Genomic DNA, 21,966 nt, shown 5'->3' with positions numbered 1-21,966 from the left:
AAGGATGGGGGACTAAGGAAGGAGCTGAGTTGACCCCCCACCCAGTTCCCCCAAGTCCAGGTTCCCTGCAGGTCCTGTGCAAATTGGAGACCAGAGTCAGGTCACTCAGAGTGACAGGGGCAGATGGTGCCTGGTAGGTCTCAGGGGCCAGGAGGAGCTCAGCTACCCACCCTGTGCCCCCTCCCTGCCAGCATCCCTGGCAGGCACACGCTTGCCACATTCCTGACGTCCCAAGTCAGAATGAGACAGATGCTGCTAATTCCCTGTGCAAGCTTTCCTGCTCCATCCCCCCTCCCCCAAGCCTCTCTGAAGGGCATGGCAGCATCTGGAGCCTGGTCCCCTCAGTCTGCCAGAGTTCTGAGTGGCCTCCTAGCCAGTGATACTGGCCTTGGGAGCTTGCAGAAAGGCCCTGGGTCACCTCCAGACTCGGCCACTCACTGGCTGTGTGTGTATTAGTCAGGGCTCTGGTGGAGCAACAGATAGATAGCGGCCCCAATCTGGAAAGTGCAAGTCAGGGAACAGGAGGATGCTGGGAGGGAATTGGCACCTGGGAGGGAAGGTCAGGTTGTCCACAGTGTGTGTGTGTTGGGGGGGTGGGGGTCGGGGGAGATGCTATGACTGAAGCTACCCTCTCTGAGCCTGAAACACAGGAATGATGACATGTCTCAGAGAATGGTTGGAAGTGCTCAGTCCACAGTGGCTGTTGTTGCTCAGGGATTAGGAGGGAATGGCCTCCAGGGCCGGGTTGCCATGAGCTCATTCCCTCCTCATGGCAGCCCTTCCTGGAAAGCACTTTTGTTCCTGTTGCCCAGATGAGGATACCGAGGCTCAGAAGAAAGAAGTGACTGGCCCAAGGTTACATGGGGGCAAGTGGGAGACTGGGTGCTCTGGACCAAGTGCTCTGTCCTAGTGCAGAACTCATTCCCACAGCCCTGACTGCCCAGTGTTCGGAGAACCAGGAAAGCTTCTGGGTTTGCATGAAGCAGGAGACATTGGCTGATAGAATGTCCATGTACGGGGTGGATGGACATTCACAACGCCCAAGCACAGAACTCCAGCCCTATGGCCTTCAACCCTGCTACCTCACATGGGCTGCTTCCCCAGGGGAACAGGCTTCTTGGGGGACACTCTTCCCCACTGTCACCTGGCCTAACCCTACTCACCCTGTAGATCTCACTCAAACCTCATTTCTCCAAGAGGCCTCCTCTTCCTGCTGAGCCCCCCTGTTCAGAGGCTAGAGAGGAGATGCTCTCAATAGTCTCTTTCCCCAAAACTGAACACCAGGAAGCAAACACTGCTTTGATAGTTTTTTAATCAGTAGTTCTGAAACTTGAACATATATCAAAATCACCTGGAAAGCTTGGATTGCGAGGCTCCATCCCAGAAGTTTGTATTTAGTAGGTTTGAGGTGAAGCCTGGAAATTTGCATTTCTAACAAAGTTCTCAGGGGATGCAGATGCTGCTGGTCTGGAGCAGCACACTTCAGAAACCATGGTTTTATTTATTACTATTTATTTAATTTTTTTTGTTTAAGATTTTATTTATTTATTTATTTATTTGAGAGAGAGAGAGAGAGAGAGAGAGAGAGAGCGTGCATGTGACCAGGGAGAGGGGCACAGGGGAAAGGAGAGAGAGAGGGAGAATCTCAAGTAGACTCCACCTTGAGCGTGAGCAGGGAGCCTGACGCGGGCTCAATCCCAGGACCCTGGGATCACAACCTGAGCCGAAACCAAGAGTTGGACAACAAACTGACTGAGCCACCCAGGCGCTCCTATTTTACTTATTTATTTTTTTAAGTAGGCTCCACGCCCAGTGTGGAGCCCAACGCAGGGCTTGAACTCACAATCCTGAGATCAAGACCTGAGCTGAGATCAAGAGTGGACGCTTAATTGAGAGAGCCATCCAGGCGCCCCTTTTTAAAAATTTTTTTTAAAGATTTTTATTGGGGCACCTGGGTGTCTCAGTTGGTTGGGCGTCTGCCTTCAGCTCGAGTCGTGATCCTGGGGTCCAGGGATCGAGCCGCACGTTGGGTTCCCTGCTCAGCGGGGAGCCTGCTTCTCCCTCTTCCTCTACCTGCTGCTCCCCCTGCTTATGCTCTCTCTCTTTCTCTCTCACTCTCTATCAAATGGATAGAGTAAAATCTTTTTTTAAATTTTTTTTTAGATTTTTTAAAAATTGTTATTTATTTGACAGAGAGAGAGACAGCTAGAGAGAGAACGCAAGCAGGGGGAGTGGGAGAGGGAGAAGCAGGCTTCCTGTGGAGCAGGGAGCCCGATGAGGGGCTCGATCCCAGGACCCTGGGATCGTGACCTGAGCCGAAGGCAGACGCCTAACATCTGAGCCACCCAGGCGTCCCTAGAGTAAAATCTTAAAAAAATAAAAATAAAGATTTTTATTTTTTTAAGTAATCTCTACATCCAACATGGGCTCGAATTCACAACCCCGAGATCAAGAGTCACATGTTCTACCAACTAAGCCAGCCAGATGCCCCTGGAAAACCTCGGTTTTAAAGAGGCATTCACAGTTTAAACACATTTTTTTTTAAGATTTTATTTATTTATTTGACAGAGAGAGACACAGCGAAAGAGGGAACACAGCAGGGGGAGTGGGAGAGGGAAAAGCAGGCTTCCTGCTGAGCAGCGAGCCTGATGCGGGCTCAATCCCAGGACCCTGGGATCATGACCTGAGCCGAAGGCAGACGCTTAACAACTGAGCCACCCAGGTGCCCCCACAGTTTAAACAATTTAAACCAAAATTCCAATGGCACAAAAGATTTTCAATAAAAAACAACCCCTTGTACCCACTCTCTCTGCTCCCCAGGGGAAACTGCCCCCATTTTTCTAAGTCTTCTTGCATGCTCCCTCCCCTCTTCCTGCTTGTATAGCCCTTGATCTAATTTATCAGTTACTGTTCCTGCCCCCGAAATCCAGGGCCTCGCCTGGCAGAACTAAGGCACAGTATAGTGCTGAAGAAAATAAAGAGACCCATTCCCAGGTACAGACACACTCAGGTGTGCACCTAGGCTGGCCACTGCCCACCCCTTCCCACACTCCGGCTCCCTAACTGGGAGTCTCTCCTCCCACTCCTCCACCTGCTATAGGATTTAGCCTAATCCCAGAGTATGTGTTTGAGGCAGCTGCAGTTCTCTCTGAGGGGAGAGGGCTCGCCTCTGGAGGAAATCTCCTTGTATTCTCTTGCTATAGAAATCTGACCTTTGTCGGCACCTGGGCCCCACGGCTGGGGCTTGTCCCCAAGAAGTGGCTGAGGAGGGGGCGTGAAATTGCCAACAGCTGAACACACCCAGCCTTTCCCCACATCCTCTCCAACCCGGTGGCGGCTCACATTCCATAAGGCCAGCTCCTTCCGGGCCCCCCAGTGCCAGGCTCATGTTCTTGTGTGGGTACTTGGGCCCAGCCTGACAGGGCCCTACTGATCTCACCAACTGGCCCTACATAGTATGGCTGTAGGCTCCTCGCAGCTCTCGAACTCCAGGTCACCCTCGTACCCTTCAGGACTCAGCTCAGTTATCCCCTCCTCCAGAAAGCCCACACTGACCTCACAGCGCAGCCGAGGCATTCTGCCTCTACGTACGACTAGTATGACCCACTTATGTCTCCTTCTGTCCCACTCAGGGCTGGGGTCTCTCAGCCTCCACTTCTGGGAACTCAGGCCCAGTGCAGAGCACGCCACCCTAAGGCTTGTCAAATAACTGAATGACTTGGAATGATGACGATGTGGTTCCCAGCAAGACAGGCCCTTTCCTTCAACAACTGAAGCCCAGAAGAGGTGGGTGGGCTGGCAGGGCTGAGACAGTGTGACCCGTATCAGGAGCACAGCTCTAGAACTTTTTTTTTTTAAAGATTTATTTATTTGAGAGAGAGAGAATGAGAGACAGAGAGCACGAGAGGGAGGAGGGTCAGAGGGAGAAGCAGACTCCCTGCCGAGCAGGGAGCCCGATGCGGGACTCGATCCCGGGACTCCAGGATCATGACCTGAGCCGAAGGCAGTCGCTTAACCAACTGAGCCACCCAGGCGCCCCACAGCTCTAGAACTTTAAAACAAAACGGCTCTTGGATCCTGGAGGACCAAGATTATTATTATTGCTGGGGGACCCACTGCATATGCCGAGGAGAGCTTCACCAACACAGTGGAGCTTCTGCCCCTATGGGTGTGGGCCCCTTCCAAGCAACCCCTGAAGACAGGTTAAAAATAAACGATGGATAGAATGGAATTCCCTAGAGCAGCAGTGTCCAACAAAACTTTCTGCAATGATGGAAATGTTCTAGATCTATGCTGTCCAAGACAGTAGCCACTAGCCAAATGTGGCTCCTGTGACTGAGGAACTGATTATCTTATTTTAGTTCATTTATTATTTTTTTAAAGATCTATCCATTTTGGGGCGCCTGGGTGGCTCAGTCGTTAGGTGTCTGCCTTCAGCTCAGGTCATGGTCCCAGGGTCCTGGGATCGAGCCCCACATGCGGCATCCTGCTCCGCGGGAAGCCTGCTTCTCCCTCTCCCACTCCCCCTGCTTGTGTTCCCTCTCTCGCAGTCTCTCTGTCAAATAAATAAAATCTTAAAAAAAAAAAAAAGGTCTATCCATTTTGAGAGAGAGAGAGAGAACGTGCACACGAGCAGGGGGAGGGGCAGGGAGAGAGGGCGAGAGCCCGATGCAGGGTCCATCCCACGACCCCGAGACCACAACCCGAGCCAAAACCAAGAGTTGCTCACTCAACTGACTGAGCCACCCAGGCGCCCCTATTTTAGTTAATTTAAAGAGCAGTGTCTTGACAGGACAGCTCTAGAGCCTTCACAAAGGGGCTGCTCTAAGCGCACGGATGAGGAATTCTCCCCAGCTTACAGCTGAGAGGAAAATCTGAGGTACAAGCAGTGTGCATAGTGTGTTCACATCCATGTGAAATATGTGCCTGAGGTTGGAGGGATGCATTTGCTCAGGAACAGTGGGCAAGTGGTCACAGTGGCTGCTTCTGGGGAGGGAAACTAGGTGGCAGAGGTGGGCGAGGTAGGATCTTTGTTTCTTTTTATTTTTGTATCTGGTATGTGCATTACTTGTTTACAAAAATTAAAAATAGAAAATTTTCTTGTAAAGAAAAAAATTCCAGAGAAGAAAAGTATCCCCTCTGCGTACATGACAGCTTCCAAGGCTGCCTGGCCCAAACCTCAGGCTGCCCCAGAGCGGGTTTCAGAGCTTCTAGGGCCCAGCACTCTCCTAAACAGCTACACCGTCCTCCTCCCTGCTTCACACACCAGCCCAGGCTGGAATCAAGGCCCACTAGACACAGCCCAAACTGACCCCCCACACTCCCCAAACCCCTCACTTACCCCTCCTCCATCTAGTCTCCAGCCCCAGTAAGCCTCTTTCTCTTTTTGCATCACCAAGTTCACATAAACCTCAGGGCCTTTGCACTTGCAGGTCTGTGCCTGGAACACTAGTCCCCTGGTTCTTCTAGCTGGCTCTCAGAACAAAGGTCACCTCTTAAGAATGGCCTCTCCTGACCACCCTGGCTAAAGTCCTCCCTCTGTTATTCCATATTTTAGCCCTTTTGTTTGTTTTCTTCTGTAATTATCTTATTTGTTCATTCTTTAGTGGTTGCTACCTCATTAGAAGGTGAGCTCTGAGAAGCTAGGGGGTTGTCCTGTCCACAGCCATACCTCAAATGTCTACAATGGGGTGTTTCACATAGTAAGTGCTCCATAGATGTTCATGGAATGAGTACATATTGAATCAATTTCCCAAACTCAAAATTCAAATCCCAGACTGGCAAGCTGATCTCAGAGAGGCCTCCCAAGTCCTTTAGGAGCTGAGACAATGCCCCTGCAATGCATACATAGCCTCCTGAGGGGACCACAGTGATGAGCCCAACAGTATCCACAGAGGAATGGTCAACCCATCCTCTGACCTAGGGCCCAGTCCTGATGTGGGGCTGGAAACCCAGGGAGGCCTCAGGACTGTCACTGCCCTTAAAGGACAGGCTCAGGGGGGTCACCTAGGGGGCACAGTTGGTTGAGCATCCCACTCTTGATTTCAGCTCAGGTCATGATCTCAGGGTCATAAGATTGAGCCCCACATCTGGTTCCTCGCTGGGCATGGAGTTTGCTTAAGATTCTCTCTCCCTTGGGGCGCCTGGGTGGCTCAGTCGGTTAAGCATCTGTCTTAGGCTCGGGTCATGATCCCAGAGTCCTGGGCTCGAGACCCACATCAGGCTCTCTGCTCAGCGGGGAGCCTGCTTCTCCCTCTCCCACTCCCCCTGTTTGTTTTCCCTCTCTCGCTGTCTCTCTCTCTGTCAAATAAATAAAAAAATCTTTAAAAAAAAAAAAAAAACGGGGGGAGGGACTGGGTGGCTCAGTCGGTTGAGTGTCTGCCTTTAGCTCGGGTCATGATCCTGGAGTCCTGGGACCAAGCCCCATGTTGGGTTCCCTGCTCAGTGGAGAGCCTGCTTCTCCCTCTGCCCCTCACCCCACTCATATGCTCTCTCTCTCAAATAAATAAATAAATAAATAAAGATTCTCTCTCTCCCTCTGCCCTCCCCCCCTCACTTGCTCACTCTCACATTCTCTCTCTCAAAAAAAAAAAAAAAAAAGACAATCTCAGGGTGTCTGCTTATAAACCAGCATCCCCCCACACTATGTTGAGGATAGCATGGTAGACAAGGGACCACTAACTAAGAAAGGACTGTCAACCTACAAGAAAAAGACATACCTCAAAATACAAATACAGAGAGCATATGACAAGGTAATTGACTGACAAGGATACACAGAGGTTAACAAGCATGTGAGGATCCTAACACTCAAGAAGAGTCAGTCCAAGAGATGCTCTCATTTTGCACCTATTAGACTGACAAAAGTTAGGAAGCTAGAGAATGCCAGGTGTTGGCAGGAATATGGGGGGCCCTTCTGGACTGGAGGACAGAGCTGTCTGGGAGCTTTCAGCTAATTATATATACACATACCCTACGATCTAGCCATTTTGCCCTGATTGTACACCCCCCACTCTCAATCCTCAAAAATGACTACACGGGAAGGCTGGGGGTAGGATTGTAGACCATCTGGAGTCCATCACTGGGAGATGGATCTGTAACATGTGCGGAGGACCCCATGGACACAGCCACATGGAAGGACCTCAGAAACCTAGTGCTGAAGGGAAAGGGTAAGAAGTGGAATGAGCTCTAATGCATAAAGCAATTCGCGCGAAAAGAAATGACACAGAAAACACACATTATGAAAACACACACAAAATCATTAGCACAACTGCCTAAGGGGCAGGGTGATAAGAGTGGGGAATGAGGATCAAAGGGAATTAAAAACACAGACAAAGGAATGAAGCCCAGGAGCAGCAGCCTCCCCAGTGAGGGTCAGTGATACTTCCAGAGGAGGTGACCTGGGTGCTCAGGTTGAGAAGAATAAAGAGCTAACCAGACAGAAGGTCTGAGTGTGTGTGTGCACCCATTGTTGGCCAGAAGGCGCAGTAAATCAACTAACGTTTATTGAGCACCTACTACAGGCCAGGTGCCATTCTACTCATTGGATATACCCTGTGATGAAGACATGCTCCTGTCCTGAGGTAAAATCTAGAGGTGGAAAGAGACATTAAACCAACTCCCAGGAAAGTGCTGACTAAACACAGACTCCCCAGGCCAATTTTCTGCAGCTCTGAGCATCTACAATGGTAACTGATCCTGACTCCACTCAGAGAAGGGCTCCATGAGGAAGTGGTATTTGTGGTGAAGGAGGGGAGCACTTGGCCTTGGGATTAGCAGGAAGAAAAGCATCCCAGGCTGAGGGAACAGTCTCTGCAAAGGTCTGGAAAGCAGGCAGGAGTGGGGAGAATTTGAGGCATCTTAATCTGGCCACTTGGGCAGAACATACACAGAGTAAGGGAAAACATTGTACGAGATGAGGCCACACTATAGAGAGCCTTGCAGGCTGTGGACTTCATCCCTAGGGGAGCGAAGAGACCAGGAAGCAAGGGATAGCTGATGCAGATGTGGGAGATGGGTGAGGGAACTGTTGCAGAGTCTAGAGACAGAGCTGGGAACTGGGACAGCTCTCCCAAAATACACACATGGTCTCCCAAAGAGACAGAAATAATGAGGCCATAGAGGGACTGTCCACTTCCCCTCTTATTCTCTGACCTGGGACCAGCATTATCCTGGACAGCTGCATTGCAGTCCCCCAGGCTTGGACCAGGGGGTGGCCAGGGGATGGAGAGAAGTGGAAATTGATCTAAGACGTAGAATAAGAGGATTTGCTAATGGGGGCAGGAAGGTGGTCAAGAACTTGCAGATGCAAAAAGGCGAAGAATTGGGGACCAGGTGGAGTCCACGTGAGTGTTTTAGGGGCCTGAAGAAGGGTGGCAAGGAGGTGGGCAGGGCAGATAATGGTGAAAATCTAAGACCAATGTGCTGTGCTTGACTCTGAAAAAAAGCAACAGGGAAACACCACCACCCTAACTCCCCCATCCTCATGCCTTGCATCCCAACCTCCCCCAGCCTCATCCCTTGGCTTTCCTTTCCTCATCCACCTCTTCCGTTCTCTGAGGTCTCTGACTTATAATTGCGCCCTGGGAGGGGTCTCCAGCACAGGGACTAGAGTGGAGGGGGACACACTGGGGTGATGGTGCCACCTGCTGGAAGCGACAAGAAGTGCAGCATCCCACTTCATCCTCATGTAGAGTGGGGATGGGGGGGCCTTGGGATATCCCTATCCACCCAGGGATCCTGGGAAGAGATGTCTTCCCCTGCTGGTGGTGATCAGGTCATTCCTGGAGGACCATTCAGTTCTGGGTGCTGTATTTTTCAGAATAGTGCTGATAAGCCCCTCGCTACCATACCCAGGTGGGCAAAACTACTGTAATTATCCCTGCTCAGAAACCTTCCACTGCCCTCAGAATTGGGTCTAAGCTCTTTTTTTTTTTTAATTTTTTAAAGATTTTATTTATTTATTTGAGAAAAGAGAGCGAGCACGAGTGGGGGGGAGGGGCAGAGGGAGAGGGAGAAGCAGAGGAGGGAGGAGGGAGACTGATATAGGGCTCTATCTCAGGACCCCGAGATCATGATCTGGGCTGAAGGCAGATGCTTAACCAACTGAGCCATCCAGGGGCCCCATTTTTTTTAAGTTTATTTATTTATTTTTTAGTAATCTCTATACCCAACGTGGGGGCTCAAACTCACAACCCTGAGGCCAAGAGATGCATGCTCTTCCTACAGAACCACCCAGGGGCCCCTGGGTCCAGGCTCTTTAACAAAGCATTTGAGGATTTGGCCCTGGCCTTAGGCACACTTCATTCCTATTAGTCTCTCTCTCTCTCTTTCTTTCTTTCTTTCTTTCTTTCTTTCTCTTTCGTTCTTTCTTCTTAAGATTTTATTTATTTATTTGTCAGAGAGAGAGATAGGGAGAGAGCACAAGCAGGTAGAGTGGCAGGCAGAGCAGGCAGAGGGAGAAGCAGGCTCCCCACTGAGCAGAGAGCCCGATGCGGACTCGATCCCAGGACCCTGGGATCATGACCCGAGGCAAAGACAGCTGCCCAACCGACTGAGCCACCCAGGCATCCTTCATTCCTGTTAGTTTCAATACCAACTTCCTCCCTCTGCTCTTCCTCCTTCCCCCACCCCTCTCCGACCCCTGCATCTCCATCCCTTTTCACAGGTTGTTTTCTCTTCCCAGAACACTCTTCTGCTCCCTACTGGTTTTCCAAATTCCTACTCCTCTTTCAGGTCTCAAATCCCCCATCAGCCAGGAGGAGATCTTCCAGCACCTCAACATTAACTAGGCAAAGAGGGGAGGGAAGGAGTGTTTCAGGCAGTGGAAACAGCATCTGCAAAGGCCTACAATGCTTTCAAGGAAATGGCAGGGGGCTAGAGATCAGAGAGAATGACAGAGCTGACAGAGCTGGTAGGGCTGCAGCCACAGACCCCCACATGGCTCACAATCCGGGATGAGGGGTTGATTCCCTGGTGAATGACAAAATTTTCTGCAGCAAAGGACATGATCAGATGTGTGTTTGGAAAGACCCACATGAGGCTGCCAAGAGAGAAAGGCACTGAAGAGGCTAAAGTGGGTGTAGGGAGAATAAGTAGGGGTTGCATAGATGGGAGATGATGGGGGCTTGGACCCTTGAGCCCCTATTTCTTGCTGCCTGGGGCTGTAGCCTCCCAGACGGGACCCCTACTCAGCCCAGTGTGCTCCACACCAACTCGGGCTGCCTGCTGCAGCCCCCTGCCCCCAACTTCTCATCTTCTGGCATTAGGTTTCCAATGCTGCCTGCCCCTCAGAGCCAGAACCAGTGTATTGTGGGAGCTGCCATCCCATTTTATTTTATTATTTGGGGGGAGGGCAGAGGGAGGAGTCAATGAGGAGCGTGACTGGGGGCTTGATCTCACAACCCTGAGATCATGACCTCAGCCGAAATCCAGAGTCAGACACTTAACCGACTGAGCCACCCAGGCGCCCCTGCCATCCCATTTTAGAGCAGGACAGGACAGTGGTCTCAAAGTTGGGAAGTCAGTAGAGAGTGGCAGCGATGAGATTCGAGCCAGAGTCTGTCTGCCTCCTCCAGCACACTAGGTGGGCTAGCAGTTACAGGCAGGGCTCTGTCACCTGATGGCTGGCTTTACCTTTACCTTTCTCTGCCTCAGCATCCTCTCCTACAAAATCGGAATTATCATAGTAAACTGCTCTATGCGGTTTGTGAAGAATATATGGAATAAATGCCCATAAGGGGCCCAGCACAGCACCGGGCATACAGTAGGTGCTCAATAAAAGATTGCTGTTCACAATAATACTGTCCCAGGAACTTAACATGCTCACTGGGGAGGTGTGTTCAGGCTCCTGAATCAGGGGAAAGACAAACAAAGCCTGTGGGGAGGGGGGGGGCGGGGGAGAAGTGGGTGGCTGGGAAGGGAGGAGAAAGCAGAGATAGCATCTCAGGGCAGGTCCAGAGCTAGGTCACCCTGAGTTCCAAGCACAGAGCAGGTGTCAAGGGCACCAGCTCTGCAGGGCCTTAAATGCCACACTGAGAAGCCCCCAAAAGTTTTGGAGTCAGAGCAGCACAGATAGTTCCTAAACCCAGGGGTGAGATGCTTCCTCCTCCACAGGTGACAGCACTGGCTTTGGAGGCCCATGGGAGCCAGGACAGCAGAGGAAGACGCTGGCAGCCGGGGACACATTCTCAGTGCTCAGAGAACTTGTGCTCAGGTAGCCCTTCCCCGGGGCGAGAACGGCCCCTATGAATGTAATTCCCCAGCTAGTCACACGGTGGCAATAGCGTAACACGAAAGTCCTCTTCACCCCCCCTTTCCGCCAAAACCAGAGCCAAGTTCCAATGTCTTCTAGGTTCCTCTAAGAGCTCCTGCTCCCATCACTAGGGCAGTGCTGCCTTTGCTGAGTCTACAGATCAGACTACCGTGGGAGTGAAATATTAGACAGGACAGGAGAACTTTCAGTCTGGCTTTCTCTCTCTGAAGTTTAGCTCGATGATGTGGCTTTTGCACTGGAGGTGAGGCGATGGGACTGTTTCCATCCGGGATAGAGAGGAACCAGGACGAGGGATGAGGCAACTTTGAGCACCTCCTCTGTGCCAGGCACTATGCCGGACATTCATTCCTACATGAAATCACCACACGGGCGCCTGGGGGGCTCAGTCGTTAAGCATCTGCCTTCGACTCAGGTTGTGATCCCAGGGTCCTGGGATCGAGTCCAGCATCGGGCTCCCAGCTCAGCGGGGAGCCTGCTTCTCCCTCTCCCACTCCCCCTGCTTGTGTTCCCTCTCTCGCTGTGTCTCTCTCTGTCAAATAAATAAATAAAATATTCTTTTAAAAAATCACCACACAGTAATGAGGCATCTACTGTGTGCCGGCCACAGGAGACAATTTTTGGCACACAGCAACACATATTTATATATTTATATTATAAATGAGCACGTCGCTTAATAAATATTGACTGAATGACCTACCTTGAGCCCGAGGTACCTAAGACGTGCAGGTAATGAGTTTGGAGCTCTGAGACAAATCTAGAGATCAAGACTCAGGCATTGCTGGCATTTAGGGAATGCCAGTGATCAGTAGTTGAGATCCCTCATGGAGACTGGTAAATGATCAGCGAAGTGGGCTTGTTTGCTGGACAGGGAAATTGGGAGACATTCCCGCAATGTGAATGCATAGACAAAGGCTTGATAGAAGGGGTAACAGACAAAAGTGGGAGTCCCTGGAACCTTGTCAGTTCCAAAAGGTCAACAGTCAAATGCTCCCAGAAGTGCAGCAGCAAAAGTTATGAAATGCCACCAGATTTGGTCAAAGTGGGGCTGTTGGTGACCTGAAGACAGACTGCAGTAAGACGAGGGAGGAGATGAGGAAGGGAGGCCAGAGGCAGTGGAGGGGAGAAGAGGCAGAGTCTGGCTAGAGGGGAATTGAGGTTTTTCTCCTAAGAGAGAGACTACAGTTTGTGGGCTGCCAGGAAGGAGCAAGAAGACCGGAAGGTTGGAGCTCCAGAGGAGCAAGAGGAGCAAGATGAACAAAAGCCGGAGGAATCATGAGGGCGGGATCCAGATCCCAAGAGGAGGGCTGGCACAGTGGACTTCCGTCTCCTTCTGGGGGCGCTGGGGAAAGGCTGGTGACGTGGAGGGTCAGGGGAGTACCTGGCTGGATGTGGGGCACGCCGGACATCACCGGGTATTGGCCGCCTTTTCCAGGTACATCCCAACAAAGACCGCCTTTCCCTATACTCCACACCAGCAGCGAGGATCTGCGGGCCGCCGCTGATTGGTCCGCGGGACCCACCTGACGGAGCCGGCCAATCAGAGGCGCTCTCCTAGGGATGCGGAGTCCCAAACTGCAGTGGGGCCCGGGGGCCCAGAGGGCCACGTGCCTATACGCCCTCCGGCCAGCGCGGAACCTGAGGCTGTGCCCCGCCTCCCCGCACCACGCCCCGTTTCCGCCCGCCCAGAAGGGAAGAACCCAAACCTTTTTACTAAATCCTCCTTCTACTCTCTGGCGCGGTTCTAATGCCTGGCCCACGGGTGCAAAGCGGTGATTTGTTATTTTTAAAGATTTTATTGATTTATTGAATGGGGAGAGTGAGAGAGAGAATCGCAAGCAGACTCTGCCAGCCCGGAACCCTATGCAGGCCTCGCTATCACCACGGGAGACCGTGACCTGAGTGGAAATCAAGAGTCACAGGCGCCTAACCCACTGAGCCACCCAGGCGCCCCCAAAGTGGTGATTTGGAGGAGGACAGAATCAAGTTCAAGTCACTCAATCACCGTGTGACCTAGGACAGGTGTTTGATATTGTTGAGCCTTAGGTTCCTCATCTGTAAAATGGGACTGCTAATACTCACCTAGGTATTTTTGTGAGGATTGTAAAGTGCAGTGCCTGTTATGTGGTGAGCTCCCCAAAACATTGGAGATAGATAGATAGAATTTTATTTTATTTATTTGAGAGAGAGCACAAGTGAGAGGAGAGACAGAGGGAAAGGGAGAAGCAGACTCTCCGATGGGGGGGGCAGGGTGTGCGCCGAAGGAGGGTTCGGGATCCCAAGACCCTGGGATCATGACCTAAGCTGAAGTCAGATGCTTAAATGGCTGAGCCACCCAGGCACCCCGGTTATATTTTTTATGATTGTTTTGTCTTGTTTTGTTTAATTTTTTAAAAATTTTCTTTATTTGAGAGAGAGTATAAGAGGGGAGAGGGTCAGAGGGAAAAGCAGACTCCCCGCTGAGTGGGGAGCCCGCCGCGGATCCCAGGACTCCCGGACCATGACCCCAGCCGAAGGCAGATGCCCAACCGACTGAGTCACCCAGGCGCCCTATTTTTTATGATTGTTGATACTGCTCTCCTCAAGGAACTCGCCATCCTTGTCACACTAAGACCTGTATTAAAGCTTTTTTTTTTTTTTTTTTTTGACAGAGAGAGACACAGTGAGAGAGGGAACAAAGCAGGGGGAGTGGGAAAGGGAGAAGCAGGCTCCCCGCAGAGCAGGAGGCCTGATGTGGGGCTGGATCCCAGGACCCTGGGATCATGACCTGAGCCGAAGGCAGACGCTTAACAACTGAGCCACCCAGGTGCCCCAAGGCTACTTTTTACTCCTATTACATTACTAGAATGTAAACTGCTTGTTAACAAGGATGTGCCAATATGCCTTTTCAGTCTTCTAACCTGACAATCCCTTCATTTGGTCTTACAAGGGTAAATTTAACCTACAGAAACAGTAGTAGTAGAACAGAGTACACAAAATCATGGGATTTATAATGCAGAAAACTTCAGTAGTTAGATGGGGATATTTTATGACACAACAGGGTATACTGGAAGAACATCTTTGAAGGCCAGCTCTGAGAGATTGGGCAGACCTTGATCTCTTTGAGCCTCATTAGAACAATATGATAATCATGACTATAACCATTGCAGAACTCTCCAGGTGCCAGGCACTATTTAAAGCTCATATTAAGGGGCACCTGGGTGGCTCAGTCGTTAAGCGTCTGCCTTCAGCTCAGGTCATGATCCCGGGGTCCTGGGATCAAGCCCCGCATCAGGCTCCCTGCTCTGCGGGAAGCCTGCTTCTCCCTCTCCCACTCCCCCTGCTTGTGTTCCCTCTCATGCTGTGTCTCTCTCTGTCAAATAAATAAAATCTTTAAAAAATAATAATAATAAAGCTCATATTAACTCTCAACAATCCCACTTTACAGGGAGGATACACAGGCACAGAGAGGTTCATAGTTATTAAGTGGCAGAGCTGGGGGTTCAAACCAGGCCTTCTGGGCCACAGTCTGTGTTCATAACTTCAGACCATGATGCCTCTCAGACACCGGCTGGCACACTAGAGACCCACCACACGGAACTATGGAGAAGGCTAGGACTAACAGGGCCAAGCCTTTTGTATCCAGGAACTAAAGGAGGTCAATATGGCTGAAGGGTGGAGAAGGAGGGGAATAAAGTAGACGATGAGCCTGGACTTGCAGGCAAGACCACATCTTGGAAGGAGTCCTAGGCCACAGTGAGGAGCTGGTGTCAGCACATGGGAAGCATGTAACAGGGTGTTCCAAGGGTGTTTCTGACCCCTAATTCTCACAGTCCTGGGAAGTAGAAGGCAGCAGGGGCCTCTGTCACTGTGGCTTAGCTTCAATCCCTGCCAGGCCTGGAGACCCAGGCTCATCGTGGCCCTAAATCCCCCGGCAGCCCCCTGGGCTCCCTCCCTGGGCAGGACTGGAGATGCCACCAACTTGAAGATCCCCAAGTCCTCCTCTCTGATCTTATTTTTTGCTGTAGGCTCATTAATAAACTAATTAGACCTTCTGAAACCAACTGCAACTTCCCATTGACTATCCAAGCCTGTGCTTCCAGTTTTGATTTTGGAGATGCCCTATCATTTAAGGCCTCTGAAGGTCTCCCCAAGGTGCTTATTATCAACTCTAGACCCATAAACTGACTCTCCACATGAGGGGCCCAGGATTTTTTTTGGGAGGTGGGGGACTTTTTGATTGTCAGGCCTCAGGTGGTCTTACCACTGACTTCTCTGGAAACTCCCTGGAATTCTCCTCAGATTTCCTGTGTTTTTCCACTGTGTCTCCCATCCCCACCAAATCAGGCTATGAAGACTGTGTAGTACTGGCATAAGAATAGGTTTAGGGGCGCCTGGGTGGCTCAGTCGTTAAGCGGCTGCCTTCAGCTCAGGTCATGATCCCAGGGTCCTGGGTTCAAGCCCCGCATCGGGCTCCCTGCTCCGCGGGAAGCCTGCTTCTCCCTCTCCCACTCCCCCTGCTTATGTTCCCTGTCTCTCTCTGTCAAATAAATAAATAAAATCTTTTAAATAAAAAAAAAAAAAAAGAATAGGTTTATCAGTCAATGGAACAGATTGACAATTAAAAAATAAATCCATGCTTCTATGGTCAATTGATTTTTCAACAAGGGTGCCAAGACCATTCACTGGGGAAAGACAGACTTCAATAAATGGTGCTGGGACAACGGGATAGCCACATGCAAAAGAATACAGCTAGATCCCTATCTAACATTATAAAGTAACTCAAAATGGATCAAAGTCTTAAATGTAAGAGCTAAAACTATAAAACCCTTAGGAGTTAACATAGGGTAAAATTTCATGAACTGGGATCAGGAAATGGTTTCTTAGATATTACCAGAAACACAGCAACAAAAGAAAAAACAGACAAGTCGGACTGCACAGACATGAAAAACTTCTGTATTTTGAAGGATACCATCAAGAAAGAGAAAAGGCAATCCACAGAATGGGAGAAAATATTTATAAATCTTATATCCAAGGGGCACCTGGGTGGCTCAGTTGGTTAAGCGACTGCCTTCGGCTCAGGTCATGATCCTGGAGTCCCGGGATCGAGTCCCGCATCGGGCTCCCTGCTCAGCAGAGGGTCTGCTTCTCCCTCTGACCCTCCTCCCTCTCATGCTCTCTGTCTCTCATTCTCTCTGTCTCAAATAAATAAATAAAAATCTTAAAAAAAAAAATCTTATATCCAATAAAGGACTTGTATCCAGAATATGTGAAGAACTCTTTTAATTCAACAACAACAACAAAGAACAAATTACCCAATTTTTAAAAATAATTTATTCTTTTATTTGACAGAGGGAGAGAGAGAGAGAACACAAGCAGGGGAGTGGCAGGCAGAGGGAGAGAGAGAAGCAGGCTCACCACCGAGCAGGGAGCCTGATGTGGGGCTGGATCCCAGGACCCTGAGATCATGACCTGAGCCAAAGGCAGATGCTTAACCAGCTGAGCCACCCAGGCGTCCCAGACAAATTACCCAATTTTAAAAATGCACAAATAATCTGATAAACAAAGACATACAAATGGCCAATAAACACACTAAAATGTACTCAATCATCATTAGGGAGATGCATCATTACGGAAATGCAAATGAAAATCACAATGGGATACCATTTTATACCTACTAGGATAACTGTACTCAAAAAAGTGGATGGGCGCCTGGGTGGCTCAGTTGGTTAAGCAACTGCCTTCGGCTCAGGTCATGATCCTGGAGTCCCTGGATCGAGTCCCGCATCGGGCTCCCTGCTCAGCAGGGAGTCTGCTTCTCCCTCTGACCCTCCCCCCTCTCATGTGCTTGCTCTCTCTCATTCTCTCTGTCTCAAATAAATAAATAAATCTTAAAAAAAAAAAAAAGTGGATAATAACAAGTGTTGGTAAAGATGTGATGAAACTGGAACACTTATACATCACTAGTGGGAATGTAAAATGTTGCAGTCGTTTTGGTAACATCTTCAGAAAATTCCTCAGAGTTAAACATGGAGTTACCATCTGGCTCAGCAATTCCACTCCTAGGTATATACCCAAGAGAAATAAAAACATATGTCCACCCAAAAATGTGTACACAAATGTTAAAAGTAACATTGTTCATAATAGCCCCAAAGTGGAAGCAAGCCAAATATCCATGAACTGACGGACATCAATTGATAAATAGATGTGGTCTATCTGTACAGGAGACTATTATTTGGCCATAAAAAGGACTGCAGTATTGATACATGCTACAAGATGAATGAACCTGGAAAACATTATACTCAGTAAAAGACCACGTATTAGGGGCACCAGGCTGGCCTGTCAGTAGAGCATGTGCCTCTTGATCTCTGGGTCGTGAGTTCAAGCCCCACATTGGGCACAGAGATTACATAATAATTTTTAAATAAATAAAAGGCCACATATTATATCATTTCATTTATGTGAGATGTCCAAAATAGGCAAATCCATAGAGACAAAGAGTAGATTAGTGGTTGCCGCAGCCTAGGAGAAGGGAGGGAAGGGGAGTGACTGCTAATGGGCACAGAGTTTCTCCTTAGAGTAATGAAAATGCTCTGGAATTACATAATGGTGATGGTTGCATAACTTTGTAAGTATATTAAAAACCACTGGATTGTATACTTAAAGGTGTGTGTGAATTATACCTCAGTAAAAAGAAAACAGAGAAATAAGGAGTAAAAAAAAAAATCAGATAATTTTGGAGAATAGTAATTGATATAAGTCCCTTCAACAGAAAGATGTGATAGAGTGACCTGGGGTGGAGAGGGGCTCCTCAAGGTGAAGGAGGAGCCAGGAAGCCCTGTCTGAAGAGGGACTCTTGAATTGATTGACAGAATCCTGGGAGACATGGGAGGGTGGTCTTCCAGGCAGAGCAAACAGCAAACACATGCCCTGACCTGGAACAGTTTACACAAGACCAAGTCTCTTCTGTCTTCAGAAAAATCCCTCTCTCTCTGGCCCCTCTCCAACAGTTGCTGCCACTCATGCGTTTTCCAAACATGGTTTTTGCCTAAGGTCTTCACCTTGGGGATGTGAAGATTTTCCAGAGTATTCTGAGCATGGTTGTTTTCCCAATCACAATTTTTGCCTGAAGTCTGTACCTGATGGGTGCAAAAGATTTTCTGGATTGTTCTAACATGGTTGAAGTTAATGGAACAAGTTCTCATACTTACATACCTTTCATATAAAATCCTTGGTCTACCTGAGAAATGCCTCTCTCCATGTTTCCTTTCAGATGGTTTTTATGAGAAAAGCCACATCTCATCCAAATAAATCTCCCTAGCAGAGCTCCTCAGGAGAATGGATGCTGGGAGACCCCTCAGAGCTTCCCAAGGACCTCACTACAAACTCACGGCAAGGCTCTAGCCTGTTTGTCTGTCCTAGGACTAGAACCCAGCAGGGGATGGTTGTCATGGGGATGCATAATAGCATAATGGCTTCCACTGAGAAGGGCAGTCATCTTTTTGGACTGATAGTCAATCAGTTGGCTGAGGGAGTTGATGATGGGACCTGGCTTTGCCATTTTAGAAATATGGAGACTGTTTTCTCTAGATCAATAGAGCTGAATCTATAGGCCCAAGGTTTTGATGAAGAAATAATTTCAAGTGCACATACAGGGCGCCTGGGTGGCTCAGTCAGTTAAGCATCTGCCTTTGGCTCAGGTCATGAGCCCAGTGTCCTAGGATGGAGCCCCACGTCGGGCTCCCTGCTCAGCCAGGAGTCTGCTTCTCCCTCTCCCTCTCCCCCCAACCCCACTCGTGCTCACTCTTTCTCTCTCTCTCTTAAATAAATAAAATCTCAAAAAAAATAAAGTACACATATACACCAAAAATTATATTACTTGTAATATATGACTTAAAAAAAGTCAAATTAGATGTCACCTTTCAACTGTGAGCAGGTTATATACATACTCTCTGGAGATTCTTTAAGGGAGCACTTGATCAAAAATGTGGAAGACGATTTACTTCACTAAGCCCTTACCTCAGAGTCTCATTTCTGTTTTTATCTTACCTGACCCCCTTCTAGTACTTCTGGAATGACACTGGGTGTGAACTCTGTGCCATCTCACCACTTGCCAGAGCAGGGCCTTTCACAAGCCACTCCTTTCACAGCCTCTGTTTTCTTTTCTTTTCTTTCTTTCTTTCTTTTTTTTTAAGATTTTTTATTTGGGCGCCTGGGTGGCTCAGTTGGTTAAGCGACTGCCTTCGGCTCAGGTCATGATCCTGGAGTCCCGGGATCGAGTCCCGCATCGGGCTCCCTGCTCGGCAGGGAGTCTGCTTCTCCCTCGGACCCTCCCCCCTCTCATGTGCTTGCTCTCTCTCATTCTCTCTCTCTCAAATAAATAAATAAAATCTTTAAAAAAAAAAAAAGATTTTTTATTTATTTGAGAGAGTGAGAGAGCAAGCAAAAGTGGGGGGTGCAGAGGGAGAGGGCGAAGCAGACTCCCCGCTGAGCAGGGAGCCCCATGTGGGGCTCGATCCCAGGACCCTGAGATCAGGACCTGAACCAAAGGCAGACGCTTAACCGACTGAGCCACCCAGGCGCCCCTGCCTCTATTTCCATCTGTAAGATAGGATAATATGCTCTGCATGCAGGGAGATAATTAGGGGGTGAATGTAAAATGGTAATCCTTAGCAGGTAGAAGGTGCAACCACTCTGCTGGCCACAGGCTGTATCCCCCCAGTCCACTTTCTCCTCCTCCCCTTGGAATCAGTATGTTCAGAAGTGCCAGGCTGGGGGCTGAGAGTGCAACTTAACAGGCTCTCTTACTCCAGATCCTATAGGCTCTCTCACTTTTTTGAACCCATATCTATCTGACTCCAGCTCCTATAGATTGTCTTACAGTTTCTGAAAGCATTGTCTGGCACAAAGGAATGTGTGTTCCCCAAACATCTGAGAATCCATTTAGGGACGGTTTAAGTTTTACCCATTTGGTCCATAATTCAAACCATAATTCTTTTGTCTAATGGAGACACAAGCTTGGAGAAGAGGGGAGGGGACAGATCAGGCATCAGGAAATGTTTCTCTGGTAATTACTCTGAGCCTCACAGTCCTGGGCTTGGTCATTGGAGATCAGAGAAGCGTACGCCCTGAGCCTGTTGTCCCTGGCTGGGACCATATTTGGAAGCCAATAGTTACTGCAGTGGCTCATGCTGGGGTGGGATCAGGGAAGGGTTCCAGGAGGCAGTCTTCTAAACTGGGCCCCGAAGGTTGAGCAGGAGTTTGCCGGACAGGAGAAAAGGCAAAGGGAGGAGGATGGGCACAGGCTGGATGAAATGTGGTCTGTGCTGGCACAAGGAGTCCACTGGGCAGCCAAGGAAGTGATGAGGGCAAAAGGGCAGGGGTTAGTGGCCAGCACACACAGGGCTTTCAAAGGAGAATGTCTGAGAAAAAGAACACTTGAAGGTGGAAACTTGAGTCCTTGGGGCTGGCCTACAGGGTCAGGTTAGCAGACAGAAACCTGGTATTTGGGGTAGAAAGGAAACACTGCTGGAAAGCTGTATGGCTTCAGATGTGACCAAGCCTTCCTTGATCTTAAGTAGAAGCCTGATCCAGTTCTGAGGAAACCACTGAGTGGGAAGAGAAAGGAATTCTCAAGTCCTAGACCCATAAGAAGGGATGGTTGTGGTGTTCACCAGCAGCATTTGGGATTAATTACCAAACTTGGCTGTTTAGTCAGAAAGCAGTTGATGCCCATGTCCAGGAGGGATGAAAAGCTTGAACTGGGAGATGTGTTAGGAGTTTGGCTCTGACAAAGTCATGCTTCCTCTCTGGAAGATGGAGATAACAACAGTGCCCCACTCAGGACAAATGAGAGGGTGTCTTGGAGAATATCTGGCACAAAGGAGGAGAAGCCACAACTGTTACTGGAACAAGGCAGTTCTAGCATATCCCAGAGGCAAGGCCCTGGCCAAGTTTGTGTTTCTAGGGGAAGTATCAATCTCTTCTGGACACTGCTGGCAGAGTGAGCTTTGTACTGCATAGATGTGATCCAGAATCTGCTCCTTAACTTTCTATGGTTCCCTACTGCCCTCTAGAGAAAGCCTAAATTCTTTTTTTTTTTTTTTTTAAGGTTTTTATTTATTTGACAGAGAGAGAGACAGGAGAGAGGGAACACAAGTAGGGGGAGTGGGAGAGGGAGAAGCAGGCTTCCCGCCGAGCATGGAGCCCGATGCGGGGCTCGATCCCAGGACCCTGGGATCATGACCTGAGCCAAAGGCAGTCGCTTAACCGACTGAGCCACCCAGGCGCCCCGAAAGCCTAAATTCTTTAACTTGAACAATAAGGCCCTGCATGATCAGGCACCCATGGCCTTTCCCATCCTCACCTGAGACCTGTTACTGCTTCCCTGACCGTCCCTGAGAACCCCCCCACCCCGAACTCCCAGCACCTTTAGCTTCTTAGTGCTCAGCTATCTAGCTTGTTTTCACTTATCTGCCTTCCTCACAAGGCTGTGAGTGGAGAACTCAATAAATATCTGCTGAATGAATGAATGAAAGGGGGGGCAGTTCTAAGAAAAAAGGGGTCACTGTACACTGGCCAAATGCCTTGACAAGTATCTATCTCAGCAGCGTAGGAATTATCAGTAACCATAATTCACGGATGAGGAAACTGAGGCTAAGGTAATCTCACTGCCTGACACTTAAGGTAATCTCACTGCCTGACACTTAAATTCCTGA

This window comes from Neomonachus schauinslandi, chromosome 7 (genome assembly GCF_002201575.2).
Source record: "Neomonachus schauinslandi chromosome 7, ASM220157v2, whole genome shotgun sequence".
Taxonomy (NCBI): domain Eukaryota; kingdom Metazoa; phylum Chordata; class Mammalia; order Carnivora; family Phocidae; genus Neomonachus; species Neomonachus schauinslandi.
This window is presented reverse-complemented; position numbering follows the sequence as displayed.